The sequence below is a fragment of the Palaemon carinicauda genome, chromosome 3, assembly GCF_036898095.1.
Source record: "Palaemon carinicauda isolate YSFRI2023 chromosome 3, ASM3689809v2, whole genome shotgun sequence".
NCBI classification, from domain to species: domain Eukaryota; kingdom Metazoa; phylum Arthropoda; class Malacostraca; order Decapoda; family Palaemonidae; genus Palaemon; species Palaemon carinicauda.
This window is the reverse complement of record NC_090727.1, coordinates 130,062,933-130,087,905: the sequence shown is the minus strand read 5'-3', so window position 1 is coordinate 130,087,905 and position 24,973 is coordinate 130,062,933. Positions and strand designations below refer to the sequence as shown.

Sequence of the window (24,973 nt, the reverse complement as noted above, 5' to 3'; positions counted from 1 at the left end):
TGAGGAGCTGTACTTTGTATAACGTTCCCGGCATTGGAATTTTTGGTTCCATCTCAAAAGACATTCTAATTTCGGAGATTTTCAGATTTTCGAATTTGAAATTGGATTCTCAATCTGTACCAAATACAAATTCTATATTAAAGTTCTAATAAAATTGTAGATATATTTACCTATATTATAAAGATGCTCTTCATTCTTCAAAAATTTTATTCCAAAATAGTCTATACCTGCATTGTTGCCATCTTCAACCCATCATGTACATTTCTCCTCCTAAATTTTTATTCAAAGAATCTTTCTATTCCTGCATCGCTGCCATCTTCAACACATTTCCTGCATCACTGCTATCTTCAACCCATTAAGTGTTACAGGAAAAACTTTTCAGAAGCCCCATGTACAGTTACCTGTAAAATAGCAGAAATTAGTACCACAAGTTACACTTACAAATTAAGACAGAACTAATGAAATTAAATTATCAGAAAACCTACAGTATTACAGTACAAAAGTTGAAAGGCAAAACTAAACTGCAAACAAAGTTGGAGGGAGATTTCCTGATCTAGGTCGCAACATACGCTTACTTTCCACTTCTCAATACATCTTTTATATCTTTTTAAGCACAACTTCCTACAACGCTTGTAGCACTTTTCAGCACTGTACATTCTGTCAATACCCTGTAAATATTGTTTGTGCATTTAGGCGCAGAATCATTAAGCCCGTCATTTTTATGTATTTCTCACATGTTTGCGGTCGCTCAGTCACCTGCCCAGCAGGTTGTTACAATGCAGTCTGCACAGCTCAATGTACTATGCCCAACTCAGAAATAAATCATTACTCTGCTATGGTCTGTCTCTCGAACCTAACAACTTGTGACCCCGGAGTTTTCCCAACGTACTTACAAGAGCAATTTCCAAAGAAATCGTTTGGACTGGCACCTCCACTCACTTCAACGCCTTTAACAGACTCATCATGTCGCAGGTTATTTTGCGTTAGCAAAGTCTTGCTATGGAGTTTCCCTTAATAGGCTCAAGACGGCGATTTTGACAAATCGTTTGGGCTAGCAACTCCACATACCCCGACGCCACTGGCTCACTCGTTACGGCCCAAGTCATTTTGCATTCTGGTGTTTCCAAAAGTAGTTTTTGCCACGGCAATTAGCGGCTACTCGGCTACTTGAAATTCCTACAGCTGCTTGGAATTCCTACCACGTTAGGGGACTACAGAAGACTCACGACCGAGTTTCAGGGCAAGGTCAGAGGCCAGACTGACATCGACAGTACCTCGCTCCTCGCAACTGAAGGGCACGGCGCAATATTCACACAAGTAACAACTGCCACACAGATGTCGATGGGACATAAGCTACAGCTGCCTCCATTCACACCAGACGCAGCAACAGCATGAACAGCATGGTTTTACCGTGCAGAGTCCCACTTCAGGTTAGCAAACATCACCACTGAAATAAGAAAATTTGACATGGTGATGGTAATGCCGACACTGGACGCATTCATAAGAAAATCCTCCTGACTGAAACCGAGGCCAGGACCCATGAGGTACAGCGACCTAAAGAAGAAACTGACCGAGGCCTGCGACCTCCGGGTACCCATGATGGACCAATGAGCCCTCAACCTGATGATAATGCCCCTCGACGACATCCGCCCCTCAGCAGGCTAGGACTAACTGATGGACCACCTCCAGCTGAACGAGCTCGACAGCGATGGGCAGCTCAGGCCCAAGGAGATAAGCCTGTCAAGGTAGATACTCCTCCGTCGCCTTCCTCAAGGCATCCGCGCCCCGTTGGAGGGTGCTAAGGACCTGGATGTACCATCGTTGGTTGCGAAGGCCGACAAACTCTGGGCTGCCAGATACACCGCCACCACCTCAGTCAACGCCATCACACAGGAGACAAGATTACCTGGCGAGCCAGACAAGGTTGGGGTCAAAGGGATCGACAGCGGGAGACCCAAGTACTCCCACCACACCAACAGCAACGACAGCAGCGCCCACAGCAGGAACAACGGCAACAACTAGGTGGGCGACCCCGCCTACAAGCAACTGTGGAGCTTGCGAGGCACGATCACAGTGGCTTCCACATCCTCAATGTCAACTCAGAAAAAAAATGTTCCAGGGAGATACCGGCGCTGCAGTGTCAGCGTTCCCGCCATCAAAGGACGACCACGGCCTCCCATCAGATGATAGGGCAGTCCTGGTTGCCGCGAATGGCAGCCCCATCAACTATTAGGGGACGAGGACACTGAAGATACCCATCATGGCCCGGGATTACAGCTGGCCTTTCCTGATCGCAGACGTCAAGGTGCCCCTCCTGGTCGCCGAATTCTTCGCTCACCACGGACTGATGGTAGACATGCGTCACAAACAACTAGTCAACCTGGGGATCTACCGGTCCCACCACCTCTCCAGCGGGCCTAGCATTCCCAGGGTGTGCTCCGTCAAGCCCCATGAAATGGGCCGCCTGCAACCTCCAGTCTCGCTAAAGAGACTTGTGTATATTTATGTTTTACCCATTTATTTCTTTTCATACAATCATTAAAATGTTCCCCTTTAATAATTGTCTTGGGGGGAGGGATTGGTTGTAAGGTCAACATACAACATTTGTAGCGCTTTTTTCAGCATTACGTAATTCTCTGTAAATATCCTGTAAATACCGCTTATGCATTTAGGTGCAGAATCATCTGCCCTTCATATGTCAGGCGTGGGCTTTTATATTAATCATATCAATGTTAGAAAACACAAATGCCCCGCACTTCTCACTTGTTCGCGGTTGGTCACTCACCTGCCCAGGAGGTTGCTACAATGCCGTCCACACAGGTAAATGCTATGTATTTTGCTAGTCTCTTAAATAAATCATCACTGCTATGGTCTGTTTCTCGTACCTCACATCTGTCAAACAACTGAGGACTGAAGCTCTTGCTATGATTCCTTGATGAACATTTGGGACCAAAGTTCTGAAAAAGAAAAAAACAAATTTCAGTAATGTAGGTTAATGTTACTATCTCAGAACTAACACTTCATAACAGTGGCAAACATAGATAAGATGTCATGTTACCACTGCACTCTTGGAGAAATAATACCAACTGGCGATGCCCCACCTCGGTCCTTCCCTGAAACTGGGAAGCCAGGTCAGTCAGCAATCATTTGTCCGTTAACTGGACGAGAGCGTCTGAACCAGATACCTACTGTATATGGTAGTTTTAATGTTAATTACTTTTTTTCCTTCTAGGTGAAATTTTGAATTCAAGAACCAAAATGTAAAATATGCCCATATACGAATAGACCACTTAAGATCGTTTAAATATTTGTTTTACTTTGATAAACTGTTCCCATCCTTAAGGTGTTATTGTATACAAATAAACAAGGCAAGTAAAACAACATGCCTTACCTTTTTTCAAAAATTATTCATAAATGTCAAAATAAATTAAAAATACTGACTATATTAATGGATAAATAATCTATACATATATTAATTACTACCTTACCCTTGTTTGTTAGCTTATATAAAAACAATTCATTACATATTTATGTACACATCAACTGGCCACCGAAGTTTCACATCACAAAATTTAACTTATTTAAAGTTAAATTCTTTTTCATGCTATTGAACCATAAATTTTACTGGGGAAAATATATTAAATAATTGAGTTTACATCTGTGAGCAGCTTTTCAAGTGAATGGCACCATTAGTTAGAGATATTTACTTAATCCTACAGTACCCATGGGATACAAAGGTCCTTTATGAACTCGCGCCATACATCCCTTTCCTACACTCAACCCAACTCTGATCCAACCTCCCCTTCACATTATCATCAGCCATGTTTCTCAGTGTACCATACCCCTCTCCTGCCAGCCGGCTTCCATTTAGGTACAACCTGCACCAACCCATCCTCCTTTTTAAAAATATGCTCCATCCATCTCCATCTTGATAATCTAACATACACAAGGGGCACCTCTACCACCTCATGAATTGCTGCATTTGTTATATTCAGCTGCCATTTGATTCCCAAAATTCTTCTACGGCAAGAAATTTTACATCGGTGGTTACAGTGCTGTATTACAATTGGTGCCCCCAGGTTAATATCTTAGAAGTGAATGTAAATTTTGATTTTGCAGTGGACTGATTCCGTTTGATCTCAATTGATTTTAGCATGCCCATTGCTTGTTCTACCTTACTACCTATTCTCTCCTTGAATTCTGTAACTAGTGATCCAATGCTGATAATGATGGTTGCTTATTATTTGAAGAAGTTCAAGTTGGGTAATACCACTGAATTTGAATGACCCCAGTCTTTGGTTGATCACCATTCCAACCTCTCCCCCCCCCCACCCCTTCAGTACTAACCTATCAACCACTTCCTGTCTTTCAGCCATTGCAGAGGCAATTAGCTATATCTGCGTATTCAAGACCACAATCTCTAGGCCCTTTCCACTGAATGCCATTATTCACTCTTTGCGTTACCTTGTTCATAGCATATTCAATGTTCATAGCATTTTCAATCACCCTAATAAATAGTAAAGGGACAGTATTCCACCCCTATAGTACAGTACCCCAGTCTCTACTTCAAATGCATCTGTAAAACCATCAACCATGATTGATTGATTTAAAGTTTTCAGGCATCCTGACATCTGAGGTCATTGACCATCAACCATGAACTATGCAGATCCATTATGATAATCATTTCTGGTATCAGTGTCTGGATCTTTTTAATACACTGTGCAAAATACTATCAAAACACTTCCCCAAATCAACAAAATATGAAAACAAGCAGTGAATTTAGTTCTTTTGGGTGTTGAGCTACACTCGGGTCCCAAACCAAGGGTGTTTAGATCGTGCGATTCCCCTTTTATATGGTCCCTAGTTTTCAAAGAAAATTTCTGTTTATGCGAAGCTGTTTAAAGACTCGCACACCACAAAACTTACCAAATCTGCAGTCTTTCCAAGTACTGTATTGGTAGGTTAGCGTAAGCCTCGGTACTATAACCGATAAATGTAACCAAACCATATCTACCTTGTATGTTAAAGGCACCATTTCATAAATAACTTTTACGAAAAACTAACGAAATAAAAACTAATCTACGCGAATACGGTTGAGAAAATGAACAGTTGTGGTTTACTTGTCGGTAACCTTAATCTTACCCTTTCTCTAACCTGGTAATTTCAATGGTAGTGTTAATTATGGTAGTCCAGTAAGATTTACATTAACACATAAATTTTTCATTAAAAAATCCATCCTGATTCAATTTATCTTCGCTTACTTCAATCTCGCACCATTTTCTCAGTCATGCCGAATGCTCTAGCAGCAGCACAATTATTCTTTTCCTGGACTACTTTTATAACTTGTTTAAAACTAGTCTAGTAGTTTCTTCACTTTTGCTGGTGGTTCCATAACTGATGTGGGTACACGTTGAAACTAAACTAAACTGATAACTGAAGTTAGGAAATATATTAGCAATGAAATGTACAAAATTATCCTTCGTAACAGTTTTGAACATTAATAGCCAAAGCCTCAGCTGCAGGAGCCATAGGCTCTTCAAGTGGAGGCAAGGAAATTGGATGCTGGTCCGGATGCACAACCTCAAATTCATGATGGTTGAAGGGGTGGACAGTAATCTCCCTGGGAGAGCCAATGTCCCTTCTCAATCTGGGATGGAAGAGATCAGCATGCAGTGGAATTACGCCTCGCATCCTCGTCTCCTGTCTCTTAGTCATAGTCTCCCTCACCTTCACAGGAGTAAAGGGAAGGTTATCCAAACAAGGATCAAAAGGTGGAGGCACCACGGCATTAGATCGAGATGGGGAAATCGCCGTGCCTGGTCCGACCAAAGACTCCTAGGGTCAGAACTCTTACTAAATGAGCTTCAGTCCGACTCCAAGGGAATCTGAGGAGCAGCCCTGACTGGAGCAGTGGCGGTGTAGGAACCACACCCAAGGACTTCTGCAGGGTTGTTAGGAATGTATAAACTCATGCAGGGATCTCAGCACCCTTTTATAAGCCCTGCATTTCCTTGGAGAATCCAGGGGGAGGAAAAGTCTTCTATGAGGAACCGACTGTGCAGACGTAGGAGTATTTTGAGGCAGCAAGTGCTCCTCCTTCGTCAAGTGAAGAGCACAGTCCGGGCTAATACACACTTTAGAATACATACTAGGAGGCTCCTTACATCCTTCTGGAAAGGGTATAGGCCTGCCACTAGAGGTGGTAAAAGCCGGAGGTGAGGTATTGGTTAACGTATTTGCTCGCAAGTTTCACGTGACAAAGGGCGCAATTCAAGAGTAGAAGTGCTCGTAACACTAGCACTAGGAGCCATACTGGACTAAGAAAGCTTAGGGCAACTAATCGTTGGCTTGCATGTCAAGGAAGAGCACATTGTAGAACGCTGCACGAGCAAATGCTGCGCTACAGCAGCACAGGCAGCAAAGGCCACTGGTTTCTTAGCTGGACGCCTGTCTGCAAAATGTTGACTGTCTCCGAATCAGGTTCGGTCCGGGGTCGTCTAGGAAAAGGAAGGGTTGAGGAGCGATGTGCTAATGGACTGCGTGTACGCTTACCTCTTCCTTTAGACTAGGAACGTCTAGACCTTTATCGTGAACTCTAAGGTTTGAGATCATGATCGTAATCGAGAGTCTAGCCCTCGAACGCGAACGATGTAAATGTTGCGAGTGCCTAGCGCCATAACTTGAGGCTTGGCCTGTCGATCATGAACGTTGTCCTCGCGAGCGTGAATGTTGCCCTCATGAAGGAGAGCTTCGTCCCCGCGAACATGAACGTTGTCCTCGAGAGCGTGAATGTTGCCCTCGTGAACGGGAGCTTCATCCCCACGAACGTGAGCGTAGTCCTCATGATCTAGATGCTGAGCTATCTAAAACGCGAGCATCCAGACCTAGGTCTAGACTCATGCTCGTGATAGTGAGGAATGAGATCGCGAGACTTTACCTCGAGAAGAGTAACGCCTCCGAGGAGAACGTTGAGACCATCTGTCTTGTGAGCGTGAAACTCTAGAGCAAGAACGCCACCTGGAAGAAGAGCGTCGAGATTGTGATGAACTACTATCGGTATGATCTTCAGATTGCTGCAAACGACGATCAGAAGTGTCCTGAAGGATGAGACGACTGAGAAACTCTTCCCCGCGTGCAGCTGGTGGAAGGAGCGCTGTCTCAAATATCATCCTCTACAGCCAAAGTATTCCTGTGGGGAGAAACATACGGCTGAGGGTTAACGGATGACAATGTCCCAGGATGGCGAGTAGGATCATCGTCAGGAGGCCGCCGTTGGAGGGGCAACCGCGAGCGATCACCTGGAAGGTACAGGAAGAGGGCAATAGATGTACCTCGCAAGCCTCCAAACCATAGGATGTTGAGGGCTCTAGAGTAGGATCCTTTCTGTCACCACGCTGAAAGAGTGGAAAAAGCTCTTCCTTTGTAGAGCGTGTAGAAACCTCTAGGGACAACCACACCTGCAACACATCTGCTAGGGAAAAGGGCTCCCCAGCAGGTGAAGTTGCTCCTCTAGGGGATGCAACTGTCCCCCAGTACCCAAGGGTTGCCAAGTAGTTGAGCGGTTTGCGCTCCTGCTCAATCACCCCTCGGAAGAGCACAAAGAAGGTACTTTAGAAATTCTAGAGGTTTGGGGGGTGCAAGAAGAATGTGCTTTCTTTGCCCCTCCCTATACTTCACAGGGCAAAACCCTGCTCGCAGCGATTCCCTCTACACGACAAAAGTACGGCAAGCAGCACCCCCGCGCCCAGGACAGGTCCACAGGAAGACAATCGGAGGAAGTACAAGCACACCTGAAAAGAGAAAGAAAGATTACTAAGTCAATAGCAGCCATAGCAGCCTTTGGAGAAAAGATGTCTACTCTCTACAAAAAAAAAAAAAAAAAAAAAAAAAAAAAAAAAAAAAAAAAAAAAAAAAAATTGACATAGCTCACGGCTGTGAGCATAGTTGATTAAACGCAAACAAAATGGTTTTCCCGTTTCGTGACTAATGTAAGGAATTTTATGGCTACAGTAAGTGAAATATATGTAATAACTTGTTTGCTGAAGCTCTTGGTATCAATTTTCACTTGGATCTGTAAATGCAGCGTGTTCATTACGATCAGCGATGAAACTTCCAACGAATGGTTTCTGGATTGTTTTAGCCTGAGCAATTAGGAAATTAACAAATGTGGCCTTTTTTTTTTTTTTTTTTTTGAAGTTTTAAGGAAAGAGTAAATAAAATAACACTGCTAAAATAATTACCGGCACATTCAATACTGTTACTACAAAAGATAACCTATAGACCGATATGCAAATGCGTTTGTTCATTATGGTTGGTGATCAAAACAAAACAAGTGGTTTCTGTTGAAGGTGGCGTGTTTAGGGAAAACATGTAAAATAGCTTTTAGTTAATTTTGAATTTCAAATGATAGAGCAAATGCTGGCCTATACATGGATGGTTTTGTAATTCACTAGTCTTATTCAAGAAATAAGACCAAAATTCAGATTTGCCTTAATTTTACATTGTCTTATAACTGGAAATATGAGGTATTTACAACTATCCTGGATGTGATTTTAAACTTTTTCAAGATATTAAAACTTTAAAACCTGTTTCAATTATTCACAAGAACAAATTTATATTAGAAAAAAAAAAAGTGTATTGTGAATAAAAGTATTGGAAATGGATAATGAAAAGGTTCGATCAGGTTGGTTGGTTGCCATTTCCCATTTTTTTTTTTTTTAGAAACCTGCTATTTTCCACTTTTGCGAAGCTGTACAGCGACCAAATTCTCGGATAATTGGGGACCCTAACGTACAAGTTCAAGAACAAAAATTTTGTCATCCTCTACCTTTTCTGAAACCTACTTGCCCTTTCAAAGTATTCTATCTATTACAGGTTCTATTCTATTAACAGTTACCTTGGAAAACACTTTCATACCTACTGGAGACACGAGATCCCTCGTCAATTCCCAGTCTCTCAAATTTCCCTTCGCGGGTACTCTAACAATAATCTTTTTCTATTTCTATTCAACCGGCTGAGTTCCTCATCACATGTGATTGAATATAATAAATTGAACACCGAGTTATGCAGTAAGTTAAAACTCATTTTCAATTTCAAAATTAATGGCATTAAAAATTCACAGCAAAATAAATCTCCAATAAATATACATACTTGAACATATAAATTTACCCCGTCCTACAATTTTAAAAGTTGACACTCGCCAAATGACATGGTGTAAACCATTAATTTTTTATAACTATAGAGACACTGCCACCATTGGCTTAACAGGGAAAACCTAGCAGAGTTCGCTCTTCTATTAACCCTTTTACCCCCAGGCTATTTGGAAATTTCCAACCCTTAGACCCCATGGGGTTATTTTTTTCCCCAGCACATTTTGCAGTATATTTCTTTTTAATTGCTCTAACAGCCTTAATTTTTGTCAGAGAGAGGTCAGGTTGGTCTCATTCTCTTGGAAAATGCCTGAATTTTCTCAAAAAATTATAAAAAATATGGAAAAAAAAAAAAAAATTATAGCATTTTTTTTGCAAGGACGTACCGGTACGTCCATGGGGGTAAAGGGATGGCTTTTGTGAAACGTACCAGTACGTCCTTTGGGGGTAAAAGGGTTAATCCTTCATTCTAAAAATTTGTGAATCACTGTCGAGCAGGTTTATTGTGAAACTGTAGGCCATGCTGCTGAATACATATTAATTTGACATCAATTATCCAAAGCTTCCTTGCTCAGACCTCACTCTGGCATAAGTACTGAACTATTTTATTTTGATGCCCAATAAAGAAAATAATTTTCTAGTCACTTATGATCTATAAATTTGTCTTTGCTGCAGCTAACCTTACCAGTAGGAAGAGTTCTGGACAAACCATAGTTTTTCAAAAATTCACAACAATTTTTTTTAGTGAATTAACCTAAATTTGAAGTGATCACTATAAAGTACAATCATTGCGCCATATTCTCTCTGAAGCACAGTTTTTTCTGAATCACAGTTTTTTCATCACAATATAAGTTGGTGAAATGAAGGTTCCAAAAAAAAAAAAAAAAATCTCTTAAGTGTACTAGGTATGGACGATCTGTACAGGAATATGGTGCCTCAAACAAAACATGTTAAAAATAAAAAAAAATAAATAAAAACTAAATTTGTAATTTGCCACCATTTTCCATTAAAATAGACCCCAATGTTGATTTTAAAAAACATGCAACATAAATAGATAACTATGTTGAAATAAAGAATGCGATTTAATTTTCATCTTGCTTTTTACACAAAAAGTTGAGGAAAAAAATGTGGCTACATTATCTGCTTTGCCTTATAAAGCTTACAAGGCTTAAAACGAACAAAAAAATAAGTACTTTTTAAAGTTTACAGGATGACAAGAGCTAATTTTGGCTATGTAATAAACTTTTTTACACTTTAATGCACTGATACAATAGAAATACATAATGTAGGACCAGCCTACCATACAAAATCATGCTTGAAGCCTGCCTACTTGATGTTATATGAAAGAGGAGAAACACACAAGCAGCATATATATTTTTGTTTACATGTGGAGATTCCGTACATTTAAAAACCAAGATGTACGAACATCCACAGGCAGTCATTGAAATGTAAACAAACTCTACCGACACAGGTGGTGTACTAAATCACTAAAACCTCGTCATATCACAGTCATATTTAGGTGAACAATACCTAACCTTCACACTCCTAGCATATTCATAAGCACCACAAACCATAGCTTGCCAAATTATTACATCAGGAATGAGAAAAATTGAAAAACACTTCATTCATGCGCTGTTGGTTCCCGTTCTCCAGTGAAGGGACAGAGCTGTGTAACTCCGCTTTCTCTTTCACTCTTTAAATGCTGACTAGCTTAACCCTTTTAACCCTTTTTCACAAAACCCATCCCTTTACCCCCATGGACGTACCTGTACGTCCTTGCAAAAAAATGCTATAAAAATTTTTTTTTTTCATATTTTTGATAATTTTTTGAAAAAATTCAGGCATTTTCCAAGAGAATGAGACCAACCTGACCTCTCTATGACAAAAGTTAAGGCTGTTAGAGCAATTTAAAAAAAATATACTGCAAAATGTGCTGGGAAAAAAATAACCCCTTGGGGGTTAAGGGTTGGAAATTTCCAAAGAGCCTGGGGGTAATAAAAGGGTTAAAATATTATATGTGGTCTTGAGAGCTTTTGTACGGTAGATCCATATGTACGGTTCGTCCAGAACTCACCCTACAGGTAGTGCTCGACTTGTGACCTATGCAACTTATGAATTCGACTTGGCAAAATTTTTTTCTGGGTGATGACATAAGTATTGGAAATAATACGCTAATAGGACGAATATTTCCTTGGATATAATCTATTTTCCTGTAAAAAAAAAAACCGATTTACCTTAGTAAATTAGTTTTCATTGATAATATACAGTACAGTATTCATATTCAGTAAAAAGTACACGAAGAAGAGTTAAATTCTGTCGAGTTCATATGTGTCTGGTGACGACATTACTAGCGGAAAGCGACCAGTCAACACAAGTGATTTCCTTCCAATAGGCTATGATTAATATTAGTATGCCCATAATCAAAATATCAAGTAACAATACACAGTATTTTGTGGGTCTGTATCAGTTGTCATGAGTACTATGTACTATAAATTTGACAACGGCAGTTTTATTTAATCTCTATAATTATCTGAAGAATGTACACTAATAGAACAAATATTTTCTTAAATATATTTCCATTTACCTTGTGAAAATTTAATAACTGTACCTTTGCTTGTTTAGCATTTTCTTTCATTTCTTGCAAGAAAAAAGGAAATGTATTTACATTTTGTAAGTCATTCTTTAGAGAGTTTACGTCACGTGTCTTGACGTCATATTTCTGGCCGAAGCACGCTGGCAAATACTTAGTATTCCCATCATCGAAACACTGGGTAACTACAGTACAAGTGTTTTAGTGGTCTGTATCAGTTATGAGAATAGTATAAATTACCGTAAATTCAAGAAAAAAAAAAAAAAAGTCTAGGGTCATATTTTTGGCAAAAAGCGAGTGGCAAATAAAGTGATTACCTTCCTATGCGTTACTATTCCCATGAGAGAGAGAGAGAGAGAGAGAGAGAGAGAGAGAGAGAGAGAGAGAGAGAAATAATAAGGTCTATAAACAAACTGTATGGAAACATTCACCCTATATTGGCTGTAATGTAATATTCATTATGAAGATATTTCAAATGTAAAGAAAATTATACAAATCAGTGTTATTCATACTGTACGTACGCAAAATATCAATACGGCAGCGTGACCTTCAGATCAGCTACAGTAATTGTTGACTATTGATATGCTCAAGAAATTGAAAAAAGGGATTTTGACGAAGGAAAAATTTATTTCTGGGATCGACCTGTGTCGCTCCACGAAATGCTCCTTATAGCACAATTTCTAAGGCATAAATACCTGTACTGCTAAATATACCAGAGAAAAAAGATGCATGGAATGCCAGGAATAAACCCAGCTCGCTCACTTTAATAGAGTGTCGGTATAGTAACTGGGGCGTGTTAGAACCACGACCAGAGGTCCCTCACCAGTTAGTCCTCTCCTTCCTCAATATCCCCCGATACTACGAGGTGTCGTTCTACATCAGACTACTGTCTTCTACTATGACTACCCTACCCCCACCCTTAACCTTTCCCATGCTTCCTCATTCCTTCCTGGCACCAGTAAGGTTCAGACGTGTTGTTTTCATAGCTGTGTTTTAGCGTTTTTGAGGAAGTCAGACGTTTTGGAGATCCCCGCTCCCAAGTTGAGTATCATAATTGTCTGTTTTGATATATTTAGGTAGCGACACGTTAATTTAATAAGCTTGTTTATTTTAGTCTCGGCCGCTTAGTATGACGCTCCCTTACCGGTATGTGGGTGGCCATCTTGGTGTCGCTACCTCTTGATATGACTAATCAAATATGAAGGCTTAATATTTTACTAAAAATTAAATAATGTATGATGATTTAAAAATGAACTACCCGTACGCGATTACGAGAGCGAGCGAGCGCATGCACAAAGAAAGAACTAGAACTATTTCACATGGTAACTAAAAATAATAGCTAAAACGAACTGTATAGAAACCGATTTCCTGTAACATATTGACACGGATGTAATATCATTAAAATATTTCGAATAAGTTTAGAAATATTAAAAATATGCCATTCGTATGTAAGCCATCTTTTAATACGGTAGCTAGCGGGACTTTCAGACCAGCTGATCATCACAAAAGGTGAACAAAATATGGAGTGATTCTTGATGGGTAAAATGCTTCCAAAATTGAAAAATAGAATACAAAAATGCAGTAATAGAGCATATGATATCCTATAAGACAAGAAAATGAAATAATGATACAGTAAGAAAATATTGATAAAATATGATTGACATAATTGCCGAATCATAACAAATCTACGGAAACTTCACTTTTATTTCGACATACGTTAAAATCGACTCTCGGTCCCTATCTCTGTTGCAAGTCGACGACTACCTGTACAGGAAAAGGTTTTTCCTAGATTTTTATATGAAGATTATGCCCTTCATTGAATAAAAATGTGAAAAACTAAGTGGCTATATGATTTTTACCAAGTACTCTCGACTATTCTTTAGAAACATACCTTGACTGAAGATTTTGCCTTACTTGGGTTCATTTCTCTTCAGGATAATCGGCAAACTTCACATAACTTAAAACAGGTTTTACCGAGTTGGTCTCCAAATTCCTATAAAAATTCCTGTAACAGTAAAGAAAAGTTACTTAATCCATAAAACTGTGATAGAACAACTTAACTGGAATACAATTTTGCACTAAACACTATTCTACATGACCATGTTCTAAAAAATATTCAACTTGACCAAGTACAGCAATACCGATTTATAAATCCCTCGAAAAAGAATATATAAATTTTCACACTTCTATAAACACAATCTTAGTTTATTAAGAGTTTAACCAAGACACTTTTTGACCTGCATTCAGTGAGGGCATCATTTAGATACAAGCTCTACTAATCGACAATACAAAGTGAAATGGGTTTCACCAATCCTTGCATGTGAAATGTGAAAGATTAAAATGTGAAATTAAAATAAAATAAACTGTCAGAACAATATGATGTAGAGTATAATTACCACCTCAACACTTGTTTATTGTGCACACAAAAAAACTCCAACTGGCCCTCTCTTTAAAGAGTTGCCTCTACCGCAGTAAAGGCAAAGGTGATGTCATGGCAGTCCCAAATTCAAGATTCGAGATGCACATGATCAGCAATCAAAGGCCCTTTCCCTGGCAGCGAGTACGGAAGACCCACTAATTAGGCCAGCAACATTATAAAAACCTAAAAAAATCATCCGTTAGCTAACACGGGCAATAAAAGTCTTTTGCTATAGTGCTGTGCATTCAAAAATTTGTCTAGGACCTACTGCGTCCTATGTATATATAACTGCAACTGTTAACAGGAAGTGTTTTTACAATATCAAGTTACCTATTAAATCACACAAGGGTCAGTAATATATAATGGCATATTAAGAAAACTGAAGAGCCCAGAATGTTGAATCAATTTGGTTCCAAATAACAGCGAAAGTGGCGACTCTTTAACCTAACAACCTGAACATGAAAATGTCCCAGGTGTTACCCTAAGTGATTACCAGGAGACTTGGTAATCTTAGAGGTGGTACTATTGCCATGAGGGTGCTAGATTTTCTACACCTATTTAGTAGCCACCACAGGACAAAGGATAAGGTTATTATCAAAGGACCAGTGGGAAACTCCGAAGAGTAGTGGGCAGCTAGAGTAGTGTGTAGTATCAGGCTTCTAATCAGGATCCTACTACCTTCAGGACTAGCGCCATTAACATGTTACTCCTGAAGGTATGGGTAGAGCCAATATCCTCGACAATGCGCTTGAACCGGAACGGTACTTCCAGAACCTCACTCGATCAGCACTGCTAAAGGAGCAAAGTTGGAAGCAGCGATGTTCTTCCATATCTTCCTGAATGGCAAAGTCTCTAATGCTCAGGACAGTGACCAGAGATCAAGAAGCATCACCGTGTCCTGGTAGGATAGTGTGTGTCTGCATTCTGCCAGAACAAGATTTGGAGCTGTGCCAGGCTAGAAGTTGGCTCTTTGACAAACTCCAGACAAGAAAAGAAGACATTCCTTGGTTGAGAATGACTTGTGAAACAAATCGTGTCATGCAGTACACTCACAGCGATGCCTAGGCTGAAGCTCAGTAGTCGTCTAGGGGTCAAATCATATTAGATGTGAGGGCAAGGTACTGAAATGTCCGATTGACACAAACACTCGAGTAACATCCTTAAAGTTCCTTAATTCCTGGAGCATGAAAACAGCTTGAAGCTACTCCTCAGCCCTGGGAGATCCTCTAAGGGGGAAAGCTCAAAGCTCTCCAATTCTGCAGTCAAGCTAAAGGCTGCGTGGCATTTACAGCAGAGTGGAGCTTCCTTGGTAAAGGAAACTTAGGACCGCACTTCATTGCAGTATCATCCTAGCAAAATGCTACTTTTACAATGGCACAAGCAGAAAAATAGTAGTTTTAAGAGTATGTACAAGAGGACCATCATCAAAACTAGGTACCACCCGGATTTTGGCATGGGCACGCACCCTCATGTAACCTGGAATCTAAATCATCCAGACTGAATAATTAGTAAACCAGTAAGTGGGTGAAAACCAAGATAGGTCAAGGTTACATTTCCTTCTTAGTTCTGATAGCACCTGGTATATTTTCCAATAACAAGCCAGCTACAAGCAAGGAGCTCTTCCTAAGCAGCCTTAGAGATGCCCATGCGAGCCTTGGGTGACTGGTCGATGACTTATAATGCTGCGGGGCTCGTGCATTTGCTCCATGAGGACCTGTGTGGACAGTCTTGTCCTTGGGCTACCTTCTCAGGACCAGGACCTGCGCAAGTCCGGTAAAATTTATCGTGAATGGGAGATCGCTCCCAAATGGGGGGGGGGTTTCTTTATAAAAATGTAAAACCTTATGCCTAGGGGAACAACAGAGTCCAAGCACTTGAGTCTTTTCCAGGGAAGGCTAGAAACCGAGTGAGTGCTATCAGCTATCATGTATGGTCAAGAGAAATTATGTCTTCTCTTTAAAGGATCTTGGCATGGGAGCACTTTTCAATTAAAGCTTATACCTCTCCTGGAGAGCCTAACGTCAAGGTTCGCTGTGAACATTTTAAGAGGGTGTGCAAACACAAACAAGCAAGCAAGCGTATAATCGTGTTTGGGCACCCAGGAGAATACTACTAAATAAGTTAAAGAAAAACTACAAAACCACTACTGCAGTCTAGGGGCGCTGATGAACATTCGAGTCCACTTTTCCATGAAAGCACGCACACAAACAATATAGTAACCAAAGGTTTAGGCAACTTGCATGGTAACGAGAACCTATTCAAACCATATAAGAAACCTTTCACAGAGGTGGTATCACATCACGTGCCATACTGGCTGTGTCACCAGTCGTGTGAAAACTTAAATATGCTGTACAGTATATCTAGAGGATTGTTTCAAACTTGCATGCAACGTGGCATACCATGTGTGATGCGCTACGGGTGTAAAAATCCCCTTATGGATAGGTTCTTACACCAATGTAAGCACCAAAGGTGTGTAAGAACGTGTCAACTGTGAAAATTAATCTTCCACAGAATGAAAGGACTTTACAGCAACCATGCCTCAAGAAAGAGCATCCACTTCGAGAGAATTCTTAATAGGATGATGTATAACTACAGTAGTTCCTTACTGGATCTAGCAACTGTTCCCTGCATTAACTTTGGCCATAGGAAAAGCGCTCTCTTCTTCTTGAAGTGGATAGCAGCCAGAGATAATCAAAGGAGAGGTTGAAATGGCCTTCAAAGGGGAACCAGACCAGGATAGAAGGGGCAATCCCAGGTACTACTATTGATATAAGGGGGGGGGGGGTTACATAGACCTTTCAAGCACACCAGAGATAGAAGATCCTTAAGTCATGGGAAAGTTGTCACATCCGAGTAGGAAGACAGTCTATGAGAAGTATCACGGAGAACAAGCGTAAAGCGACCAGATTGCGTAGAGAATGGTCATAAATTCCTCTTCCATTGTGTTGTGATGAAAAAGCATGAATGAGGGCAAGGACAACTGTATGAATGTGCCCGAGCACGGGATTGCGCATGGATGCGTGCGTAGTTAGTGCGCGCTAACAGGATAAAACCACATGGTAGCTAGCTAATTGGCATGACAACTAATAGGTCCTCCTTAGAAGAACGGGGGTGTTCTGGGGCTCTCTTGCAAGCCTCAGGATCAACAAGAGCTAGCTCTTCTACAGAAACATAAATGCAGACTTATCTTCCAAACGCTAAGTGAGGTCTGCGAGGCCCAATCGCAAAAATAAACTGCACGTGGTGTTCATCTGAAAATTGGATGCGCTCTGTGGCACGGCTCACACACGAGAATAAAGAAACTTGGAAAAATTCTACATACAAATGACTGCCTGCAACATGCAATGGTTTCTTCAAGTCTCATTCTTCGTGGTGAACAGGTAAGCAGAACATGTGCTCAATGAGCACGCAAAATTAACACTACCAAGTAACTCAATCCAATGGAGAGATGGTTGGCACAACATGAACGCAACCCCTAACTATCCATGTAGAAATTTTCTCAAAAGGGCAAAAAACTACAGTTTCAGTGTAAGACTAGAAAGAAGCGCTCTCAGGTTGTCTTTTGTGACCATCTTACTCTTTGCCTCATGTGAAGGGAGTCGCACGGTTACCCGAGGCAGCATTCTCTCCCACGGGAAGAAAAACGGCAAGTGTTTAAAATGCAACTCTTATTGATTAGTGTTTTGGGACTGTCCATATAAGGAAAGAGAAGGGCAGAGCCCATCTTGACCATTAGTGAGTGAAGAAGCAAAGTTTTATGGCTTTGGCCAACAGTGATGACTGCTTAAAAGATCATAGGAAATCTAAGAAGAGCACACCCCACTAGGTGGTAAGTCCGCCTCCCAGACACAGGAACACTGATTTCACCCCTTCATTTCAACTCTGGCACTCCTTCCCACTCCATAAGGAAAAAACACAGGAATGCTGTCATACTGGAACAAGAAATATTGATAGGAATGCTGTCGAAACAGGATCAAGGAACATTGACATGAGTGCTGTCAAAGCAGGAACATGGGCATATTGATAGGTTACAAAAGTAGTTAGCTACAATTTAATAAAAACTGCAAAAACTTTCATCATGGTAATATCCTTGCACAATGAACTAATAACCATTGGAGAAAAAATGCCAGTTGACTGCGACAACACTTCTGTACTCTCCAGTTACTAGAAACAAAGAGCTTACTCAGTGTGATAACTGGGCTTCCCTGTCATCCAACAGTACAGTTACTACCGACACCTTATTGTAAATCTCACAGCAGAACTCCAGCCATGATTAAAGCACTCCCCTATTTAAGGACAAAGGTACGCTTATGTGCAAGAACAAATTTTCAAACTCTTACATAAATAAAAAAATTCGCACAAACAGAAAATAAGTCTCGCACTGAACCACTCGAGATTATTAAAATGTCACAACCACAAATTATTAAAATATCTATAACTTTCTAAAAGCAACAGCAACACAAGAAAAATATGAAGTGAAGATTTCATAAAATAATTTGCAAGTTCTAAAGTCTGGTTATAATTATGTTGATACTGTAATTCTATACAATAGCTCCGCCACTAATAATTGATAATTTTTTTTTCCTGATGAAATACTTAGTGCTTTATCTAAAGCTGACTCTTTGCAAAGGAACAGTATTTATACCCTATTTGTTGACCTTTCCAATCTTGGGGGACCCCTAGTGTGAAACTGGGGTTTTTGGGAGGGGAATGAATTAAAGCTGTTTTAACATACGAATAATGGCACATATAGAATTAACAATAATAAAGGCCACCAGCTAACCTAAAACTACCTAACCTAACGGCCATATCCTTACCCAACAGAAAGAGGGGGAGCTTTGGTCCCATGTGACCCCACCTTACACAGCTATATTAAATATGACAGCCTAAAATAGTGTACTTTCACTTGAGGGTGAATGCAAGCTGCACCTGTGTGTTAAGATTGCCTTACCTTGTGTAAGACACGGGCTCTTGCGTTGGCAGCCCGTAAGAGCTCTTCTTCTTCTTGGGGTATTAAAGCCAACACTTGTTGGCACGGGCCTTTCCCTTGGTTGGCCCGTAGACCGTAAGAGCTACACCTTTCCGATTAAGTACCCAATGCACAATTTCACGAATGAATGAGCACCATTCATTTATAGTTTTGTGAGAGATTCTTCAATTCATTTTCAACAACAAGTTTATAACTAAATTCACCAATATAATTATATACAAGTAACAATTAGATTCTATATCTAAATGAAGACTTTTCAAAACAAGTTCCCTTAAAAATGTTTAAGTAAAAGCTTTTTTACTTTATCAATACAACATGCCTACAGTCACAAAATGCTTTTTTTTCTGCTAATATCAAGTCGGCAAGTGGGGCAAATACTGTAGTATCACTCACTTTTAATAACACTGATCTTGGCAGTATTTTATCCTTTCGATGTTACCACAACAATGCAAAAAATCTAATTTATTTAACAATTGAGACGAAATGGGAGAATATCCAGATATTGATATTAAAGTATATGGTAAATGTGAAACCTACCTTAAAGACAAATTAGCGGTGGAAATTATGTGAAAAATCTTTAAAAGTATTAGTTTCCTAGTAAAACTGTCACCTGATTGGGTCTTCGTCACGTGATTCTAGTTTTGTTAAAATGCTAGCCTCAAGTAAAATGTGGATAATGCTCATTGGTTAAAAACTGACGTTTGGGTGACGTCTTGCTACGAAGAATACAGTATGTAATGACTGTTTTCAACGTACAAATGAAGAACCGAGAGCTGTCTGAAAAGGAATTTTAGAGAATTATTAAGTTAACTTTTTTTCAGGTGGGTCAAATTTAATTTTGATTTTTAAACCTCTAGAGCTAGCGCCGCTCAAATTTATATATCAAACGAAACTTTGAACTTTCTTTTTAGTGAAACTACTTGAATTTGATAACTTGCTGGCAGAGCTATTATAAAGAATTGTTGAAAAAAGCAGGAAACCCAAAGGCTATCAGAGGGGATGGGTCAGAGCAAGACCTATAAGGCATGGTTTCCTACATGGGGTTAAGCAAGTTCTGGCACGCCTAGTAAATAATGGTAAGGAGGCGATTTTGTAGAGCTCTTACAGTAGTTGCTGGTAAAAGGAATAAAATTAAACTGTGCGATGTGTACTGTTAACAGTTTGTAAAAAACACTTCTAAATGTATTTTGTGGCACAACTATATTTCTGGCAAATACCCATACTTTATGAGTCATGGTGAGTCAACTACCATAGCTGAAAAAGTAAGGCTTTACGCAAAGTATCGTCATCTATTATGTTCTTCAAACCTTTAAATATACAGTGTACCAGTTTAAATGTATAATTAAATGGACTTTCCACAGCCTTGTTTCCAAGTCATAAAACTATCGTAAAAAAGTAACCGTAATCGAAACCTAGCAATAGTAATGAAACTCAAAACACTGGAGATTTTGTTTGCAAGGACTTCTGGCAGCATAGAAAATGATTTTCCATCCCATTTTCTTTCGAGTCATTCGTAGCAGTGTTCATTGTATTACAATTTAACAAATACCTCAAGTTAAGCTAACGACTTGCTGATTTTTGCTCTGATGTAGCTAACTTTGCTTGCTATTAAACTCATTGCTCCTATGTTCTGGCAAACATTACGCTACAGCCGTTAGCCCGAGGAGCTATTATTTCGGTGTAGATCATCACAAATATACAAACAAAGGGGTGAACACACTTAAGGGCCGAGTTGTATCTTCCAGCTCCAGCCTCTGTTTGAACATTGATTTGTCTTATTTTCCATCATCAGGCAATTACAATATTCTACTCCAACCTTTCATTATCAACTAGTAAAATTTCATGAAATTGTATCGTCTAATATTGAAAGCATAGGTTTATAATATAAACCAGGCCTATATTCTGTTCGAACAACAAAATCACAACACATGCACCACCTGTTTCTCTGCACTACTGGATGGAAAGAGGCTCATGTAGCCAGTGTCATGGTATCAATACTCTGAAGTATCAAACGCACCAGTACGTTAATTTTTCAAATTTCTTCCCGCCGATACGCTCCATTTCCACTCAGTACGCTTATTAATTTTTCACAAATCTTCCAACCAGTATGTTTATTCAATACTACCTATCGTACCGGTGGGAAATTATACAGTACATTTTTTTTATTTTCTCTTTGCTGAAGTAGCAATCGAGATGTCAACTCGTAGCGTACATGTAGGTCAAGCGGAAGTCGCCCTCTGAACACTAAGATACATGGGGTCTGATTTCAGTTTCTATAAATAGACGTGCTTTCCCTTCAACAGTGACAACTACTCATTATCGATTGAATGATGTCATGTCGCAAGGTGATAGGATCATATTTATAGCTAACGAGGTAATTTCAAGTGCAGCAAAGAAGTTAGTTTTCTCAAACATCAATTATTTCATGCCGATTCATGATTTAAACGATGTTAAATCACACTGCTATGTAAGATAAACCCTTAGGAGTTTACAAGTATGCAAAACAAACCTTATATCAGAGAATAAAATTACTTTGAATAAAGTCTCCTAACAGCGTAAGGCTATCGGAGGCAGCTTAGGTGCGATAGATCAGAGTCTTCGGACCCTGACAATTATGAAATTTAACTCTTATCCAGGGATGCTGTTCACACGAATGTATATTTTCATCATTAGGTGGTAACAAAAATTACAATTTGATACATCATTCAGGACAGATGGCAAATATATATTTTTCAAAAATAAATTAAATATCCTGTTTTCAAGATAAATAAATAATACTACCGAGTGAATTTTACCTGGTGAAAGTTTTTTTTACAGTAATAAAAAGCTTTTTTCTTTATTTTATTTTTTTTTTGGGGGGGTGGGGGCGGTTTCAGGATTTTGGGATATTGGGCTCGCCTAGCCTTGGACACTGCTGAGTTGAATTTGTCGTTGAGTACAATCGTAGGGCCACTCGCTATTCATGGCAAGCGCAATAAAATAAAAAAATAAATAAAACTAATAAAAAAATCATATCTGCGTCCTGAATTTAACGTAAATTTTTGGGCAGCAAGTAAAACTACCGTAGAATTAGAAAAATGAAGCGAAAGAATATGCAATACTATTGTAGACTCGCCCTTCAAGAAATCGACGAAAACCGGAAGTACTTGTTTTTTTGCAGTTTTCCCTGTCTTATGTATCGTAAACGTTGTCAAGTATAATGAAGCGTCTCGTACAAAGTATCAAATGCGTCGTTCACGTGCTTGCTTGCGATGTGTTCAGTGCACTTTTACACCGACAAGGCGAGGTCCGAAATGCACAATGTTTTTGTCTAATTACGCAGTTTCAATTTTAATTGGTGAATTTTCTTTTATCTGTATGGTCATTTTCTGAACATTTGTTTAAGCTACGAAATATTTCTCTTCGGAAAGTCACCGAGCTTTCCACTGATGAAATCATAGGGTTTTGGCGGGAAGTTTTGCCGCTGTGCAAGTCAGGTGATTTTAGCGTGGATGCTGACTAAGATGTCTCAACAAAAAAAGTATTCTCTTGCTCGAAAAATTGATCTAGGAAAATTGTGCTATTCCATCCAGTACTTTTATTAAATTTAGAGCATTTTTCCCGGCAGTAATTATATTCCATCCGGTACTTTTATTAAATTGAGATTTTTTCCACCCAGTACTTTTATTCCATCAGTACTTTTATTAAATAGAGATTTTTTCGACCCAGTACTTTTATTCCATCAGTACTTTTATTCGACACTTCAGAGTAAGGATAAACATGGAATTTTTTAAAATCTAATTTGGTTAATAGTTTTCCGCTATTAGTATATAGGATTCAAAATACTTATTCCTAAGATCTATTCAATAATGCAAGTTCAAATGTCCTACCTAATATTGCACCATTCTATAATGAAAATGGAGGCTCAAGTGGCCCCATGCTATGACAGACCAAAATGGACTTTAATTAAAATCTGTAACATCGTCAATACATGTTTCCAACTCTAGTATATGGCATTAAAAATACTATTTGCAAAGATGTAATCATTTTAGCTAGTTCCAGTGTCCTACCTAATATTACCCAGTTCTGTAATGAAACTGGAGGCTCAGTCCCATATTACGACAGACCGATAGTGATTTTAGCTTAAAATCTATAAACTCGTTAATGTAAGTTCCCACCCTTAGTATATGGAATTCAATACTATTTACAGATCTATTCAATTTAATGAGTTACATTAATGTCCTACCTAATATTGCACCGTTCTATAATGAAAATGGAGGCTCAGTCCCATGCTATGACAAAGACCAATATAGAGTTTTTTACGTAAATTCTGTAACCACATTAATATGTTTCCCCCACTAGTATATGGGATTCAACATACTGTATTTGCAAAGATTATTCAATTCAAGTGTGTTCCAATGTCCTACCTAATATTGCACCGTTCTATAATGAAACTGAAGGCCCAGTCCCATGCTGACAAAGACAAACATGTTGATTTTTGCTTAAAATCTGTAACCTCGTTAATATATGTTTCCGCCACTAGTCCATGGGACTCAAAATAATGTATTTGCAAAGATCTATTCAATTTGGAGAGTCCCAATGTCCTACCTAATATTGCACCGTTCTATAATGACAACCTCTGTCCCATGCTACGACAAATAGACCAACAAGTGTTTTTTACTTAAAATCTGCAACCTTGTTAATACTGTACAAGTTTCCACCCTTAGTATATGGAATTCAATACTATTTACAGATCTATTCAATTTAATGAGTTACAATAATGTCCTACCTAATATTGCACCGTTCTATAATGAAAATGGAGGCTCAGTCCCATGCTATGACAAAGACCAATATTGAGTTTTTTACGTAAATTCTGTAATCTAAATATGTTCCCCCACTAGTATATGGGATTCAACACAGTATTTGCAAAGATTACTCAATTCGAGTGTGTTCCAATGTCCTACCTAATATTGCACCGTTCTATAATAAAACTGAAGGCCCAGTCCCATGCTGACAAAGACAGCCATGTTGATTTTCACTTAAAATCTGTAAAATCGTTAATATATGTTTCCGCCACGAGTACATGGGACTCAAAAATAATGTATTTGCAAAGATCTATTCAATTTAGAGACTCCCAATGTCCTACCTAATATTGCACCGTTCTATAATGAAACTTAAGGCTCTGTCCCATGCTACGACAAATAGACCAACTAGAGTTTTATTACTTAAAATCTGTAACCTTGTTAATATAAGTTTCCGCTATTAGTATATGGGATTCAAAATACTGTACTTGCAAAGATCTATTCAATTATGCGAGTTCCAATGTCCTACCTAATATTGCACCATTCTATAAGAAGACTGGAGGATCAAGTGGTCCATACTATGATACCCCAAAATGGATTTTTAATTTAAATATATAACATGGTTAATAAAGGTCTCCGCCAGTAGCATATGGGATTCAAAATACTTGTTTTGCAAAGATCTATTCAATAATGCGAGTTCTCATGATCTAGCTAATATTGTACTGTTCTATAATGAAACCGGGTTTCGTAGTTCAAATAATAGCGACGGGTCAAATATATGTATTTGCATGCACGTCAATAAAACCTTATCTAATCTATATTAACGTGTATATCTATGCCTTAAGAGACGTGAATGGGATGCCGGATTCCCTATATTAAGTGTAGCCTATAGCCTAAACATCAGCATGGGCCTTGGCCCATTGTAAAACTTCGTCCATGACATCGAGCCGATAATAAAAATTCGTAGTGACACTCTAAACCTAATATTAACATTTCGATGTTTAATATAAAAGATTGATTACGCAATTATTGACAAAAAATTAA

At 39.1% G+C, this 24,973-nt stretch overlaps 1 long non-coding RNA gene across 3 annotated transcripts in view; it reads right to left on the bottom strand.

Annotated features, from left to right (window-relative positions):
* The window catches only part of LOC137638518 (uncharacterized), a 73,620-nt gene that overhangs the window by 48,552 nt on the left and 95 nt on the right, over nucleotides 1-24,973 (bottom strand). For 2 of the 3 annotated variants that reach the window (XR_011044150.1, XR_011044151.1), the window contains exons 2-3: nucleotides 13,631-13,744; nucleotides 171-401 (exon numbers count right to left, since the gene is read on the bottom strand). This is a non-coding gene — a long non-coding RNA (uncharacterized lncRNA). Of the gene's footprint in view, nucleotides 1-170; nucleotides 402-2,858; nucleotides 2,958-13,630; nucleotides 13,745-24,973 lie in introns of those variants that run through there. The other variant, XR_011044149.1, reaches the window with a different exon arrangement.